Source organism: Leptopilina boulardi, unplaced genomic scaffold (assembly GCF_019393585.1).
Source record: "Leptopilina boulardi isolate dan_hultmark-lab unplaced genomic scaffold, ZJU_Lbou_2.1 LbouV2_180, whole genome shotgun sequence".
Taxonomy (NCBI): Eukaryota; Metazoa; Arthropoda; class Insecta; order Hymenoptera; family Figitidae; genus Leptopilina; species Leptopilina boulardi.
In genome coordinates this window covers 143,040-157,376 of record NW_026137730.1, presented here as the reverse complement: position 1 = coordinate 157,376, position 14,337 = coordinate 143,040, and the positions used below count along the sequence as shown (strand labels likewise).

The window sequence follows — 14,337 nt, the reverse complement described above, 5'->3', positions numbered from 1 at the left end:
TTTATGTTTAAAAGAAAATTTTTGGTAAAAGCAAAATTTTACCAAATGGAAAAAAATAAATTTAACAAGAGTTAAACACAATTCTTGAAATTAACAGCCAGTAAACTCAACCAATGATTTAGGATTGAGACTAATAGTGATAAAAGATTAAAAAAATATTTCACGCAAGGTTAAGTTAGAAAATAAAAAGAAATTGAAATAAAATTATTCCAAAAAATGATTACATATAATTTTTTTTTGTGATTAATTAAAAAAAAAATTTTTAAATTAATTAAATTATTGGTATTTTTCGAAAATGATGGCATAGATGGCAGCATCCGATTGATAAATTTTTTCTGAAAATGAAAAAGTTACAATTTTCATACATTTATGATTGTGAGAACAAATTATTTTCTAAATAATTATTGATAATGAGTAATAATTAAGTAATTATACAGTAACTTTGTTTAAATTTATTTTTTAAAAAATCAACAAATCACATTTACCATGCGTAACTTTTTTGTATTTGAAATTTGATAAATTACGAATAATTGTTTACATTAGAAAAAAATTTATCACGCTCGTCAATCAAGTATAACCTTATTTATGACAATTAAACAATTTTCACAAATAATTGTATTAAATTTTTTATTTACTTACTTGCAAGTGTAACAATTCTTCTATTTTGTAAATTATTATGTACTTTTTATTTAATATTCACATAGTTTTTGATGTAATTGCACTTTAAAAATCTAATCCGTGTTTATTTACGCATTTCAAATCACATGTCAATTTGTGTTTTGACGTTTCACAAAAATGTATACTTTTTACTATAATCACAATTGCAACTTTTTGCAAATAAATTTGATGTACTAAATATTATTTAAACAAATATTACTGTTGATGTCAATTGCAATTTTCAAATTTATCGCGCTGTTTTGAGTGGAGCTTTTGAGCTTTTTTCAAATGACAGAAAATTCTTTGTCACATTCCAAACCCTGCACACAGCGAAGTTGGCTTCCCGAGAATTTCATCTGTCAAATGAAACATTTCCGTTCGCGAAAATTTCTGCTCTGTCATTGGCTAACTTTTTTTGAACTTCAACTTCTTCTCAGCGAAGTTTTACGAAGTTTTTTAAAGCCACACCAAAAAGGTATTTTTAAAATAATTTTTTTGGCCAGAAATTTTCAGATTTATTACTTTTTTTATATCACCCTGTATATACACACTAAACTCTATATTTCTAAAAATGCTGTCTGCCATTGAAAGTCGCGAGTAGAGAGAGAGGTCTGATTCTTGTGTACCTCTCCTTCTCTTGCTAAACTACGCAGGCGTGGTACAATACGTTCCAAAAGTTTACTGTTAACTGTGTTATATCATGTTCACGTATACATACTGTTAAATATTTTCTAATGGACCTGTACCGACAAAGAGGGGATTACAGAAATCAGATCTCTCTCTCGGCTCGCGACTTTCAATGGTAGACAGCATTTCAGATATATAGAGTTTAGTGTGTATATATATACAAAAGCAAAGTTATGAATAAAAGGTTATGGTGAATAATCTTTTTAAAAATTTCGGGCTTAATGCTTGAAACTTGTTACGGGAGAGGGGGGGGGGAAGTTTAAGTGACGTCATTTTAAATTTCAAAATGGCGCATATTTTTTTTTTAAATTTCAGGCGGAATGCCTGAAACTTGTTACCGTGGGGTTTTCGGGGTAACTTATTACGAATATGACGTCAGAATTTGAAAATTCAAAATGGCGGATCCAATATGGCGAATATTTTTTTTTAAATTTCGGGCGGAATGCCTGAAACTTGTTACCGTGGGGTTTTCGGGGTCGCTGATTACGAATCTGACGTCAGAATTTTAAAATTCAAAATAGCGGATCCAATATGGCGAATATTTTTTTTTAATTTCGGGCGGAATGCCTGAAACTTGTTACCGTGGGGTTTTCGGGGTCGCTGATTACGAATATGACGTCATAATTTTAAAATTAATTTTTTTTTTAGGTTGAACAGCCTCAACAAGCTGCTCAAGTTATAAGGGTCCGTCCTCTGGTAATAATAATAATAATAATAATTAACTATAATAATCTTTGAATTCATTCCTTCATTCCGTCCATTCATTCATTCCGTCCGGACCCCTGCTGGGTTTTCGGTGACAGAGAAAAGAACAAGTTATGGAGAGAGAAAGATATATCTTTATTTTGCAAATGAGGGTTCACTTGACCTGCAATCTTTTAAAGAGGATTAATTAATAACTCTGAGGACCCAGGTAATAATTTCTTTCTGTCTTTATCACGTAAAAAACTATAAAGAAAGTCTAAAACTAAATAGGTAACGCATACCTTTCTTTCTTACACCAAGGAATATAACATAAGTACTTCTTCGTTTAACATTGCGTTTCTCTATCTAGACAATTCAAAATGGCATAAGAATATCTTCGTCTAAAATCTTAATCTTTTTCCTTTTTGTTTTGAAAATAAAAATAAATATATATATATATGTGTGCATACCTGTATTAGAGTCCCTGAAAATTTTAATAAAAAAAATTTAAAAATTATTACCTAAGTTCTCAGAGTTAATCCTTATCAACAAAGGTTCTATTGTCTAAGGGTATTTTTCCATGTAATAAATGGGAGAAAAGAAATTATTACCTGGGTCCTCAGAGTTAATTCTCATTGATTATTTAACAAAGGTTCTATTGTCCAAGGGTTGGATTTTTGTGGTAATTAATCCGGGGTTTTAATACAAGTGTATATAAATGTATATATGGTATCTGTAATGAACTACTGATTAATCATATAAGAGTGTCCTTTTGCACTTATTGGCTGATCAGTAGTTACTCATTCATAGTTCTCTCATTCTATTGGATATTGGTAGTTGTATTGGATAAAAGGCAAAATTTGTTATATTGAATTAAAGGCAAAATTGGTTATATTTAATAAATGGCAAAATTTGTTATATTGGAGAGAGTGAGCGAGAGGATTAAAGATATTTAGATTTTCATGAATCAAAAATAAAATTAAACGAAGTATACTATGGCCAACATAAAAGAGTATCTTATTTTGAGTGATGAAGATTTAAAAATTGTTAAAAATAGAAATAAATTGTTAAATGACATGCATATGTACAAATTTGAAGATTTATTAAGAAAAGATTCCAATTCTTTTTTCAATATGCAAAGTACTTATACTTTTATAGCCTTAATGAGGGGTGTTTAAATGTGCATCAAATGAAATATTTAATTAGATTGTTCCCTTTTAAACCAACAGTAGTTTTTGTAGTTGTTGATCAACAACCTTTTGGTAGTGTTGAGTGTGGAGTATATGCAATAGCATTTGCAACATCTATATTTTTTAACGTAATGTCAAACAGCGTAAATTATGAAACTGATAATAACAGAATGAGAAACCATTTAAAGTCAATGTTTGAAAATAATCGCTTAAATCATTTTCCGTCAATAAGAACGTCTCACAATAGGAATTCGATAATAGAGAATGATTGGAACCGTCTTTTCATAAATCGAGCTCAGGAACTTAAAAATAATATTTTGAACCCTTGTTCTGTTTTAATACTTTTCCCAGCAATAATATTAACAGAGTTCTATTAACACAATATTTAGAAATTAAACATTCTCTAAATGACACTAGTGAAGAGAAAATAATTCGTACAACTAATAATAATATGAACAAAATTTCACCACTTGAATATTCAGAAATGAAGTATTTTCTGAGTGAAGAAATTGATAAAAAGATAATTCTAGGAATTAAAGAAAAGGGAAGGCAACGCGCGAAGTTACATATGAACAGAAAATAATTAGACAAGAGAATGGTAGATTGAGAAAACGTAATCGTAATGAAACAGAAACAGAAATACAAAAGAAAGAGCGCAAAAAAAATTTGACTTGCAAAAAAAGAAATTATCTATAGAAACTAAAGATGAAAAGAAAATACACAAGGATAAAAATTTGGCATGTAGGGAAAGAAAAATATCAATGGAAACTCAAGATGAAAAGAAAGTGCGTCAAGAAAATAATTTGTCATGTAAGAAGAACAAATTTTCTACGGAAACGGAAGATGAAAAGAAAGTGCGTCAAGAAAAGAATTTGGCATGTGAAAACGATAACCGAAATAAAAAAGTGTAAGAGATGCAATAATGTCTTAAACTTTTCAATAAAAGTAAGGTTCCACAGAATTATTTAGGTTTGATGAATGTAGAATGTAAGTTTTGTTATGTGTTACATTTTCTGTGTGAGAGACCGTCACATAGATTATTTAGTAGTTGCTGTCATAAGGGAAAAGTAAAGTTAAGCGCCCAAGTAGCACGGAATATTGGTTGATTGTAACATTGATATCAAGTGGGAATATTCCCGTGACATTCAGGCGATATCATAATGTCTTTACGGGGACATTCCTCGGTGATATTCACGTGTGATTCGTATGATATTGAGGGAATATTCCCGTGAAATTTGTGTGATATTGAGTGAATTATTCCTCTGATATTGAGGGAATATTCCAGTGATATTAATAAGATAATTTATAAAATTCTAACAAAATTTCAATTTTTTTTTATTGATTTATTTGTTTAATTAAATATTCAAAATAAACAACATTTTAGAATTTTCTAAATTACAGGAATATTGTCTCAATATCACAGGGATATTCCCTTAATATCCCAGGAATATTTTCTTAATATTGCGTGAATTTCACGGGAATATTCCCTCAGTACCATACAAATATCACGCGAATTTCACAAGAATATCGCCGTAGAATGTCCCCATGAAGCGGACATTATGATATCGCCTGAATGTCACAACAATATTCCCGCTTGATATCACCTTGACATTCAAGCAATATTCCGTGCTCCTTGGGTGGTAGATTTAATATGAAGAAATTTTTTGTAAATTTCTAATATTAAATTTTTTGAAAAAAAAGAAGTGAATAAAGATATGGTTAATGCACACGAGCAACGTAGTCGGCCGCTTGCGGACGACAAAGTTGCTAGTTATTAACTATAATAATCTTTGAATTCATTCCTTCATTCTGTCCATTCCTTCATTCCGTCCATTCATTCATTCCGTCCGGACCCCTGCTGGGTTTTCGGTGACAGAGAAAAAGAACAAGTTATGGAGAGAGAAAGATATATCTTTATTTTGCAAATGAGGGTTCACTTGACCTGCAATCTTTTAAAGAGGATTAATTAATAACTCTGAGGACCCAGGTAATAATTTCTTTCTGTCTTTATCACGTGAAAAAAAAACTATAAAGAAAGTCTAAAACTAAATAGGTAACGCATACCTTTCTTTCTTACACCAAGGAATATAACATAAGTACTTCTTCGTTTAACATTGCGTTTCTCTATCTAGACAATTCAAAATGGCATAAGAATATCTTCGTCTAAAATCTTAATCTTTTTCCTTTTTGTTTTGAAAATAAAAATAAATATATATATATATATGTGTGCATACCTGTATTAGAGTCCCTGAAAATTTTAATAAAAAAAATTTAAAAATTATTACCTAAGTTCTCAGAGTTAATCCTTATCAACAAAGGTTCTATTGTCTAAGGGTATTTTTCCATGTAATAAATGGGAGAAAAGAAATTATTACCTGGGTCCTCAGAGTTAATTCTCATTGATTATTTAACAAAGGTTCTATTGTCCAAGGGTTGGATTTTTGTGGTAATTAATCCGGGGTTTTAATACAAGTGTATATAAATGTATATATGGTATCTGTAATGAACTACTGATTAATCATATAAGAGTGTCCTTTTGCACTTATTGGCTGATCAGTAGTTACTCATTCATAGTTCTCTCATTCTATTGGATATTGGTAGTTGTATTGGATAAAAGGCAAAATTTGTTATATTGAATTAAAGGCAAAATTGGTTATATTTAATAAATGGCAAAATTTGTTATATTGGAGAGAGTGAGCGAGAGGATTAAAGATATTTAGATTTTCATGAATCAAAAATAAAATTAAACGAAGTATACTATGGCCAACATAAAAGAGTATCTTATTTTGAGTGATGAAGATTTAAAAATTGTTAAAAATAGAAATAAATTGTTAAATGACATGCATATGTACAAATTTGAAGATTTATTAAGAAAAGATTCCAATTCTTTTTTCAATATGCAAAGTACTTATACTTTTATAGCCTTAATGAGGGGTGTTTAAATGTGCATCAAATGAAATATTTAATTAGATTGTTCCCTTTTAAACCAACAGTAGTTTTTGTAGTTGTTGATCAACAACCTTTTGGTAGTGTTGAGTGTGGAGTATATGCAATAGCATTTGCAACATCTATATTTTTTAACGTAATGTCAAACAGCGTAAATTATGAAACTGATAATAACAGAATGAGAAACCATTTAAAGTCAATGTTTGAAAATAATCGCTTAAATCATTTTCCGTCAATAAGAACGTCTCACAATAGGAATTCGATAATAGAGAATGATTGGAACCGTCTTTTCATAAATCGAGCTCAGGAACTTAAAAATAATATTTTGAACCCTTGTTCTGTTTTAATACTTTTCCCAGAAATAATATTAACAGAGTTCTATTAACACAATATTTAGAAATTAAACATTCTCTAAATGACACTAGTGAAGAGAAAATAATTCGTACAACTAATAATAATATGAACAAAATTTCACCACTTGAATATTCAGAAATGAAGTATTTTCTGAGTGAAGAAATTGATAAAAAGATAATTCTAGGAATTAAAGAAAAGGGAAGGCAACGCGCGAAGTTACATATGAACAGAAAATAATTAGACAAGAGAATGGTAGATTGAGAAAACGTAATCGTAATGAAACAGAAATACAAAAGAAAGAGCGCAAAAAAAATTTGACATGCAAAAAAAGAAATTATCTATAGAAACTAAAGATGAAAAGAAAATACACAAGGATAAAAATTTGGCATGTAGGAAAGAAAAATATCAATGGAAACTCAAGATGAAAAGAAAGTGCGTCAAGAAAATAATTTGTCATGTAAGAAGAACAAATTTTCTACGGAAACGGAAGATGAAAAGAAAGTGCGTCAAGAAAAGAATTTGGCATGTGAAAACGATAACCGAAATAAAAAAGTGTAGGAGATGCAATAATGTCTTAAAGTTTTCAATGAAAGTAAGGTTCCACAGAATTATTTAGGTTTGATGAATGTAGAATGTAAGTTTTGTTATGCGTTACATTTTCTGTGTGAGAGACCGTCACATAGATTATTTAGTAGTTGCTGTCATAAGGGAAAAGTAAAGTTAAGCGCCCAAGTAGCACGGAATATTGGTTGAATGTAACATTGATATCAAGTGGGAATATTCCTGTGACATTCAGGCGATATCATAATGTCTTCACGGGGACATTCCTCGGTGATATTCACGTGTGATTCGTATGATATTGAGGGAATATTCTCGTGAAATTTGTGTGATATTGAGTGAATTATTCCTCTGATATTGAGGGAATATTCCAGTGATATTAATAAGATAATTTATAAAATTCTAACAAAATTTCAATTTTTTTTCATTGATTTATTTGTTTAATTAAATATTCAAAATAAACAGCATTTTAGAATTTTCTAAATTACAGGAATATTGTCTCAATATCATAGGGATATTCCCTTAATATCCCAGGAATATTTTCTTAATATTGCGTGAATTTCACGGGAATATTCCCTCAGTACCATACAAATATCACGCGAATTTCACAAGAATATCACCGTAGAATGTCCCCATGAAGCGGACATTATGATATCGCCTAAATGTCACAAAAATTTTCCCGCTTGATATCACCTTGACATTCAAGCAATATTCCGTGCTCCTTCACGGTTGGCCTGAACTAAATTTTATTCAAACTTTCAGTAACTCTAAATTTTTTTGTTGATTCTGAATTTATATTTTTTTTAGCATTATTTTAAGACAAAAAAGAAAAAAATCGGCGGAGGACTTTTTGAAATATACCATTTTAAAAAAAAAAATTTTTTTACTAAAAACTAAGTTACAGATTTATTTGAGTTGACTCGTTTTGTTTGTATTTTTTTTAAGCAGTCTAATAAATGTTAAGGTATTTAAAGGATAAGTAGGATTTCATAGCTGCAAAAGGTTTTTAATTTGACAAACAATGTACCGTTGACAAAAAAATATTTTATCGAACTAAATATTTGAAATATAATTTGTAATAAATCTGTAATAAAAATTACAATATTTTTTATACACATTTTAACGATTTATAAATGAAGTTAAATTTTAAAAATGTTTATGCAAAATATATAAACATGTAGCTTCAGATGTGCAGTGTGTCAGTATAATAGTTCGCACATCTGAAGCTACATGTTTATATATTTTGCATAAACATTTTTAAAATTTAACTTCATTTATAAATCTTTAAAATGTGTATAAAAAATATTGTAATTTTTATTACAGATTTATTACAAATTATATTTCAAATATTTAGTTCGATAAAATATTTTTTGTCAACGGTACATTGTTTGTCAAATTAAAAACCTTTTGCAGCTATGAAATCCTACTTATCCTTTAAATACCTTAACATTTATTAGACTGCTTAAAAAAAATACAAACAAAACGAGTCAACTCAAATAAATCTGTAACTTAGTTTTTAGTAAAAAATTTTTTTTTTTTAAAATGGTATATTTCAAAAAGCCCTCCGCCGAATTTTTTCTTTTTTGTCTTAAAATAATGCTAAAAAAATATAAATTCAGAATCAACAAAAAAATTTAGAGTTACTGAAAGTTTGAATAAAATTTAGTTCAGGCCAACCGTGCCTTGGGTGGTAGATTTAATATGAAGAAATTTTTTTAAAATTTCTAATATTAAATTTTTTGAAAAAAAAGAAGTGAATAAAGATATGGTTAATGCACACGAGCAACGTAGTCGGCCGCTTGCGGACGACAAAGTTGCTAGTTATTAACTATAATAATCTTTGAATTCATTCCTTCATTCTGTCCATTCCTTCATTCCGTCCATTCATTCATTCCGTCCGGACCCCTGCTGGGTTTTCGGTGACAGAGAAAAAGAACAAGTTATGGAGAGAGAAAGATATATCTTTATTTTTCCCACCACGCTCCCTCCACTGCACAGATAGTTCATGTTTCCACTCGAACCATCTGTGGAGCAGAATCAGCCCAGAGCGGCTGTTGATGAGGTCCCTGGGCGGCTGGAGGAGGTCGCCCAACACATGCGCCAGAATCCACCCCCTCCCTCTCGCTCAAGTATTGTTATTGAGCCCCTACCCATGAGAGGGAGGAGAGGCAGAGGGCGAAGATTTGCGCCGTATAAAACGGCGGCGACTCGCAAACGATAATTTTTTTTATTTTTTTAAATATTTTTTTCTTTTTTTAATAGTTTTTTTTTCTTTTGTATACAAATACTAACGTTTTTTTAAATATTTTTTTCGTTAAAAAAATTATTTTTTTTTATTTTTTATTTGTATATATTTAAAAAAAAATTTTTTTTTTTTTGCATGCTTTTTTTAACCTTTGCGTTACCGGGAGCCACCCGGGGTGACCCAAACGTTTTTTTTTACTAGTAATATTAATAAATTTTTTTTTTATAAAATTGATATATATTAGAGTATATTTTAAATATTTTTTTATCGCCGGGTCACCCCGGGTGGCTCCCGGTAACGCAAAGGTTAAATGTTTCTTATATGTATATATATATAGTGTTTTTTTAAATATTTTTTTTGAAAAAAAAACAATTTTATTTTATATATGTATATATGTCTTTTTAATATATTTATATTTTAATTAAAAGTTATTTTTTTCTTATCCTTAAATTTAACATAATAATTAATTCTTAAACTAAACTTAACCTAAAATAATAATATAAATATTAGATTATTTTCTTTATTATAGAATTATTTTTTTACATAAATTTATACAAAATTAAACTTGTTTTAATTTAAATTCAATATGATTATATGGGCCACCAATATACTTGAGGCGTAATTGTCCAGCATCAATAGCTTCTTGCATTTGACCGAAGCAAATGGAGTTGTCAGCGAACATAGGTACAAATCGTGAAGGTAAGAAAGTATTAAATTTTCCATCCACTTCAATGACTATCTTTTCTCCATATTTTGTATTGACAAACTGGATTTTGGTAATAGGATACTTATGTCCAGGAGTCAACTCTGAAAACGGTTTCGTAGGCAGGAAACCTTCCATACGACCAACAGCATTTATTTTACTTAGATCCATCTTTAAAGACTAGACGATATCTGAGAAAAAGAATGAGCAAAACTGCTCATGCACGCTAAATTTATACCTAAAATTTTACTCGCGCATGCGCAATAGCTTAAAGCCCCCCACCCTATTCTATCCAATTGCGCAAAATCATTTGAATAGCCACACCCACTTTCATAGTACGCATGCGCGTTCAATTTTGATTCTATGACGTCACAAATACATGTCTAGACAAGTTTAAACATGTCCAGACGTGTGTAAATGAAAAATTTTATACAATTTTTTTTATAAATAAATATAAACAATTTTAATTATTTTAAAAAAACATTTATTTACAATGACAATATACATTTATGGACTTAATAAAAAGTGGTCACAATTATTATAAAAATCTTGTAATGTTGAATTATTATCAACTTCATCGTGACCTAAAGGAATATTTGTCGGTACATTAGATGGTTGTAGTAACCATTTGCGAATATTATATACATTTTTTACAGAACAATGGAAATTATTGTGTGTGTGATTTGTACATGGAGTATATTGATCTAAGGCTAATTTTTTCAACGACGGACAATTCAAATCATCTAAATTTAATACATTTTGTGTATAGCTTTCTAACCATTTTTGTTTCTCTAAACCTTTTACATAAACTGTAGGTGTACCTATTAATATTTCTTTCAGAATTGGTTGTAAATCTTCATAAGGTATGTCACCAGCATTCCAATCAATACCATGATAATTAAATGCAGTCTATCGATTTTGACTCTTGTATCTTCTCGGTAGGCGGCTCCAGGCATATGGCGGCTCGAAGAGGAACACCAATGGATGAGCATCTTCTTGAAGTGGGATGATTGCTAGCTCTTTTATGATAAACTCGTTATAAGGTCTTTTGAAGCACTGGAAATCTACGACGTACGCCATGGTATCTATAACAGATAAATGACTTTAGCCTCTAAGAGTTGCTGTATTTATACTCTTATCTCCACTTTTTTACCATTACCCCCACTACTCACTTTTACCCCCACTCTTTACGATACTTTCTTCACAACATTACTGATTGGTGTGTATTGAATAATTCGATCATGAATAATTAAACAATAAGCTGCTGTATTGTCTGGAAAATTTTCACTAGATTCAAATTCTAGTTTCACATCCACAGAAGCTTGTTTAAGAAATTCATTTTGCTTGGAGCAATCTATGACAGCTAATGGTGCATAATCTTTAAATTCATTCCTGGACAGAATAGGCTCAGGATCTTTACCATAGTATGATGATTGAAAATTACAATACATCTCATACAGAATTGAAAATTGATTTTGATTAAAATTCAAATTTAAATTACTATAAGGATAGTATTGTGAATTTAAGAAAAGTTTTACATTTATGAGATTACAGCTATCAAAAATATTTGCATATCTTCCAGGATGATCTTTTCGATTTATTTGTAATCCAAGGATTACATATCGAGGTTTCTCAACCTGCGTAGAAGTTTTTACAGTCCAAACATTTTTTTGAGTGGTAGGTAACAATGGATATTCATACATATCCCACGATCTGAAGCTCATAGATATAAGAGGGTCTTTTTCAATAAATTTTAATAATTCAATTTTTTGACGATCTCCAAGGAATATATATGGTATCAACCATTCCACTTTATTAATTATAATCTTAAATTGCTCATGCTCTTCAGTTGCCGTAATATCAACTATAGCATTAAGGTCTGTACGAGATCTTGTGAGGATAAGTTCATGTTTTGCATTAACAACAATCTTTCGATAATCTTCAGCAAATCCAAAAATCATGTTTAATGGTATGTTTACATCAAAATAACCATTCTCATTGGTTATTCTAAGATCGTCATCGAATTCAAGATAGCCAGCATTTTCAACATAAATTAATTGATTAGGTGTGTGAGAAACATAGGCTTTCATAGTGGTTGTTAGACCAACATTTTTACAGCGATCAATTTCCACTCTACTCAATTCATAACGAATCTCGTTGAATAAAAAACTAACGCTATTACTAATTAACTTTGTGTTAGTCACATTAGTATTATTAGCTTTTACTAATCTTCCTGTTACGTGTAATGTACTTTTTGAGGGTAAAATGTATTGATCTTGATTTTGAACTGGAATTCGAATTTCATCACTATTATTAAATGCTGATGAATTGTAGGGTTGGTGAGAATGAATCTCATAGTGTGCCAGAGAATCATCAAATTTAACTGGTCTAAGAATGTTTAGAATATCTTCCATTTCTTTTATAGAAACAACAGCAAATGAAAAATATTTTAATGATTAGTTTACTTTTCTTCCTTTGTTTTCTTGTTAAACTCGTAGACCGAGCTGCTTTAGGAAACGTATGTTCTGAGGTGTTAGCCTTTTGCGAACTGATTGAAGACTGATTGCTTTTTGACATGGTTGCTCGTTTATATAGCTTCCACCAGTTTTTCTGTGAAATACTTTACCCATTACGTTGACTTAACGTGTAATCTAATTGTTATAGTTTCACCACGAAAATTTATTAAATTTTCTTCTTGATCAACGATTCGCACTTGAATATTATGTATTGTCTTCACGGCGATTGGAAGATAAATGACTTGAGATGGTACTTCCACGATCTTATATCCAGCTGGAACAATTGGAAAAAAATTTATGAATTGTATGTACTTTTTTATTGTTAATATATGCACCAGTTGTAATACTACATTCAATTCTAATAGCATTTACATTAAGAATAGCTACTGTGAAATCTGACGTATGTATTGCATTATCTTCGAGAATGCGTGCAGTGAATCCCAATAATTCACCAATTGAATCTTTATGTGTAAAATCAATTTCACGTCTAGTCATAATTTCACAACGCAAGGTATTATAATTTGGTTTAATGCTTATAATTTGCGATCCTTGTTGAATGGAATTTTGAATATATTTTTCAATATCTTCAATTTCATAGCTGCCAGTAGGTATAGTAATCACATCATTACCAAGATAAAATTTATTTTTTCCTACATCAACATTAGGAATTGAATTAAAAGTTAGAAGTTGAACAAGACCAAGAGCATAATTTTTATTTGGTAATAATTCTATTGGTGGAAAATATTCTGCTTCAAGTATAGATGATTTACCTGAAATAGTTAGAGTAAAAGATTCATCCATGATGATGACTTTTTATAGACTGATTGCTCACATATGATTACATGTATTTATATAGGTTATATTTGTTAGAGAATTTGAGTTGATCGCTTAGAAATTTAAGACATAAGTGTCCACAATGAAAAGTATCATAACTTTGACAACTGTCATGATTATATTGTATCAAGGTATTATAGCCTAAATAACTGATAAGCTCAAAAGGTGGTTGAAGGTTACCAAAGCTGTCAAAATACAATGCTTTATCTTGAAGCTTTTTATAAGCAACCCAATGTGTTCCAGGACCATCCTTATTATCGAGATTAATAATGGCAGATTCATTTTTCCGAGGTCCTCCTATTGGCAACTCATTTCGCATGAATACTCCCCGAAAATGAAGAATTTTTAACTCTTTAGCGTATTTGAGCAAATCATAGTTAGTTAATGCTCGTTGAGGAAGTTTTATGAGAACTTTTTTTTTAAACATCTTTTTTTTGCCTCATACCTAATCCTTTAGAGTAAGGTTTCAAATAAAGTCCCAATCCCTGTCGATAGGGTTTCAAGAAAAGACCTTTACCTAAAGAAACATCTTCCATTACTCTATTGTGACGATGAGCTTCTTTCAACTGCTCTTTTGCTGCATTCGCGTTGTTTACTGCTTTCACTATACTTGCTGTTCCACCAGCAAGAGCTCCAAGAGCACTGAGTCCAGCAAAAATTGGAATTAATGGTAAGAGACCACCAACTTTTGAAGGTACTGGTAGAATGCGAGGTGTTAAAATTTTACTTCTACCACCTGCTCTTCTAATAGCTTTTCGAGCATTTTCAACTGCAGCTTTGATTGTAGATTGAGTATCATTTCCCGGAATAATGGAATGTCTAGCAGCATCAACAATTTTTCTTAATACTGTTTGTTTCTGCTTCTTCTTCTTATTTTTAGATGTCTTTTTTCTTCTCATTCCCATACCTAATTTTGATTTGACCTTCATTGTACCAAATATAGCTAAAGCAGCAGCTTTTTCA

General features: G+C 30.1%; 1 long non-coding RNA gene across 1 annotated transcript; it reads right to left on the bottom strand.

Annotated features, from left to right (window-relative positions):
* Nucleotides 1-2,064: 2,064 nt before the first annotated feature.
* Nucleotides 2,065-5,468, bottom strand: LOC127277814 (uncharacterized). Its single transcript, XR_007842412.1, has 3 exons — nt 5,453-5,468; nt 5,283-5,346; nt 2,065-2,219 (listed from the first exon to the last, which is right to left on the bottom strand). It is a non-coding gene; the product is annotated as an uncharacterized LOC127277814 (long non-coding RNA).
* Nucleotides 5,469-14,337: the final 8,869 nt, after the last annotated feature.